At 49.6% G+C, this 3,851-nt stretch overlaps 1 pseudogene; it reads left to right on the top strand.

Annotated features, from left to right (window-relative positions):
- Positions 1-1,629: 1,629 nt before the first annotated feature.
- Positions 1,630-2,606, top strand: LOC128059990 (olfactory receptor 1020-like; annotated as a pseudogene).
- Positions 2,607-3,851: the final 1,245 nt, after the last annotated feature.

The following is a 3,851-nucleotide window of genomic DNA, read 5'->3' as shown; positions in this document are numbered from 1 at the left end:
GGCGGTTGGGGGTGGGTGGGGAAGGAAAACTCAGAAAGGCTGACCAAGCCCTGTCAAGCGATTCTAAATGCATCTGGTGTGAGTCAGACTCAACCTCCAGCTTAGAGCAGCAGACACGGGGATTCCAGCTGGGGGAGGGGAGGCCCCTGGCAGGGCTGAGGCAGGACTTCGCAGGCGTCATGGAAGACATCCGGAGGCTCTTCACTAGCTGGAGCCTCGGGTCCATCTGCAAGGCTGTCAGTCAAGGCCATCGTCAGTGAGGATTATCATAGATGGGCCTCTGAGGGACTCACGTGTTCCTCTGGGAGTCGGGCGGGAGGAGTAGGTGAGGAGGGAACCTAGTCTGTCTGCACAGGGAAGATGGTAAGAGAGAGGGAGCGGAGAGGAGGACCAGAGCCCTCACTTACTGGGAAGCAGGATGGAGGCGCTCAGCCTAAACCCAGTGCTGAATGACTCTGTGAGTGTGTGTGCTTGTGTGTGAATGTGTGTGTGTGAGTGTCAGTGTGTGTGTATGTGCGTGTGTGTGTGTGTGGGTGTGAGTGGATGAGTGTGTGAATGTGTGTGTGTGATGTGTCTGTGTGTATGAGTGTGTGAGTGTAAGACTGTGTGTGTGTCAGTGTGTGTGTCTGAGTGTCAGTGTGTGTGTGTGTGTGGGTGTGAGTGTGTGTGTGAATGTGTGTGATGTGTCTGTGTGTGTATGTGTGTGAGTGTAAGACTGTGTATGTGTGTGTGTCTGAGTGTGTGTGTGTGTGATGTGTGTGTGTGTGTGTGTGTGTGTGTAATCTAGCTGTCATCCTATGAGAGAAAAACATCAACATTCATTGTGGACTGGAGACTCATGGACATTTTCATTTGGGCAAAATTAAGCCCTAAACCAAGAAAGTTACAAAAGGAAGAGTGAATATGGACATCACACTGGCCACCCAGGCGGGGAAACAGGAGTCCAGGGCGGGAAGCTGGTTTCACAGGCCATATTCCAAGGCTGACTCACAGGAGCGGGCTCTGCCACACCACCAGGACCCTGGCTTTCAGCGCTGCATCCCGTGACCTGGGTTTAGAGATACGGGCACGAGAGAGTGGGGAAGGGACCTCACAGTTACTGATTATTCACCATGTTCCAGATATTCAGAGGTTTCTACAATTTGGCTTTTTCACCTAGGGCACAGAGAACCCTAAACAGATATATGTTCTCTATTTCATAGGTGAGAAAAATAAGGCTCATGGATAAAGCTTATCCAAGGAGACACAATCAGTGTCTCAACCGCTGATACAAACAGTGCCATCGTCAGAATTAAGATTCAGGTCTGTCTGGCTTCACAGCCCATGTCCTGTCCACTGTGGCAAGATACTTCCCGTTTACTTTTTAAATATTTATTTGTCTGACGGTGCCAGGTCTTCGTTGCCACATGTGGGATCTAGTTCCCTGACCAGGATTCGAACCCAGGCCCCCTGCACTGGGAGCGCAGTGTCTTAGCCACTGGACCACCACGAAGGCCCCACTACTTCCTTAGAAGGCCCCATTCTTCCTAAGAAGACTTAGACCTGCTTGGTGTTCTCCTGTATCATACCTTGCACGGGCAGCACGCTCAGTAACACTGTATGAGTGATGGTCGGTTGCTACCTCTGCAGATGACGCCTGGAGAACTAGCCCTTGCCGCTGGAAACTACACCCCCCTCACCCAGTTCATCCTGCTGGGATTCTCCAATGATCCAGACCTCCAGAAGCTTCTCTTTGGAGGCTTCCTGCTCATCTATGTCATGACCGTGGCAGGCAACCTGGGGATGATGGCGCTCATCCTCACGGACTCCCGCCTCCACAGGCCCATGTACCTCTTTCTCAGCGTCCTCTCTTTCCTTGATATCTGCTACTCCTCTGTGGTCACACCCCGGCTGCTGGGCAACTTTCTGGCCTCGGGCAGGTCCGTCTCCTTCAAGGGCTGCATGGTCCAGGTGACCTTCTCTGTGATGCACTCCTCGGCTGAGAGCTTCCTGCTGGCTTCCGTGGCCTGCGACCGCTGCACGGCCATCTGCCGACCTCTCCACTGGGCTCCGTCATGACCAGGGCCCCTGTCTCCAGCTGGTGGCTGCTTCCTCGCTTTCAGTGGCGCTAATTCTGCTATTGAGACTGGGAATGTCTTTGCCCTGCCTTTCTGCTGGCCCAACCAGGTACTGCACTACTTCTGTGACATCCAACCCCTTCTCCGTCGGGCCTGTGCCGACACAGCCATGGCAGGTATGGCCCTCTGTACCTCCTCTGCCCTGGCTACCTATCTACCTGCTGCCCTCATCCTCACCTCCTACGGCCTGGTCTTGGTGGCCACTGGGAGGATGCGCTCGGCAGCTGGGAAGGAGAAGGCCCTCTCCACGTGTGCCTCCCCCTTCCTGGCCACTGCCATCTCCTACAGCACCGTGATTTCACCTACGTCCAGCCTTGTGGATCCACCGATGACACCAGTGGCCAGGTGGTGTCTGTCTGCTGCACCATCATAACCCCCATGCTCAGCCCCGTCATCTAGAGCCTCCGCAACAAGGAGGTGAAGGAGGCCCTGCAGAGGAAGCTCCTGCTAAACCCTGCGAGGTTGTTGGTTGGCAAGAGGAAGGCATAGCGTCTTCCAAATCAGACGTGAACTGTCCTAGCCAGGAGCAGCCTGGTTTGGAAGGAGGGGGAGGAAGTAAAAAAAAAACAGCAATATCATAGTTTGTGATGGTCTTATTTTCTAATGAAGGATATTCATTCTGTAAAAACAAACTCATACAGTTGGTGAGAGAGTGAGTATTCAAAATCAGAGCTTCCACACAAAAATCAGAGCTATTTCAACTACCCCACAGCCACACGCCGTTTATTAGCAGCTCATCATAACTCTCAGGAAACATCACACCAGGGGCAACACAATTATTCCGGTTTTCCCACTGACTTAGTGACATGGGGGCAGGCTACAGGGGCTCAGTTCTTTCTTCTGTTCCAAACAGAAAGATGGCCTGGATAGAAGGGTCCTTATCTCTCACTGCGGCTATGTTTTGATGAGCTGTCCTGTTAAATAAAACCTCAGATCAAAACAGAACTTGCCCCATACATCTGTTTTTCTAGACAGACATTTGTACATGTTATAATTCTCCAGAGTGTATGTGTGTGTTTGTGTATGTGTGTGAGAGAGAGAGAAAGACATTTAGGCAGCTACAGCATTGTCTAAGACACGGTGCTTTAGGAGGCTGATCCAAAAAAATTCTATTTTAGGAATTCCCTGGCTGTCCAGCTGTTAGCACTGGGTGCTTCCACCACAGAGGGCATGCCTTCCAACCCTAGTGAATTAAGATCCTGCAAGCTGCTCAAGGCAACGCCCCCCCAAAAAAGCTGTCTATCTGGCCTGAATACTTTTAACTACACGTGTAATACAGTGAATATATATGTTTTAGAGAATCATACAAATGAAAAAGCTGAATTTGACCTAATTCAGGGTTGAATGCTGGACTAGAGGGCCTGCTCCTAAGGTAACATAAACTCTTCATCTGCACTGAGTCAGATTCACCCTGATAATCAGAATCATTTAAAAGCCTTTTTTCAGATCTATCTTAGGGCTGTTATTCTAAATTTGAAAGTCTTACTATACAAATAGGTTTATCATTTAAAAAAAAAAAAGCAGAAATGTAAATGTTTAAAGAAGGACTACTGTTTAAAGAATCACTCCCTGCATAGATTATGATAGAATCCCTAAATGTTACGAAGACAACATAATCCAGGGAAAACAGCAGGTCAGAACATCTAGAGTGTGATAAAAATGAGTAACAAAAAATCTGGGAAAGTATATATATAACTGAATCCCTTTACTGTGGACCAGAAATTAATCCAACAT

Source organism: Budorcas taxicolor, chromosome 15 (assembly GCF_023091745.1).
Source record: "Budorcas taxicolor isolate Tak-1 chromosome 15, Takin1.1, whole genome shotgun sequence".
Lineage (NCBI taxonomy): Eukaryota > Metazoa > Chordata > Mammalia > Artiodactyla > Bovidae > Budorcas > Budorcas taxicolor.
This window is presented reverse-complemented; position numbering and strand designations above follow the sequence as displayed.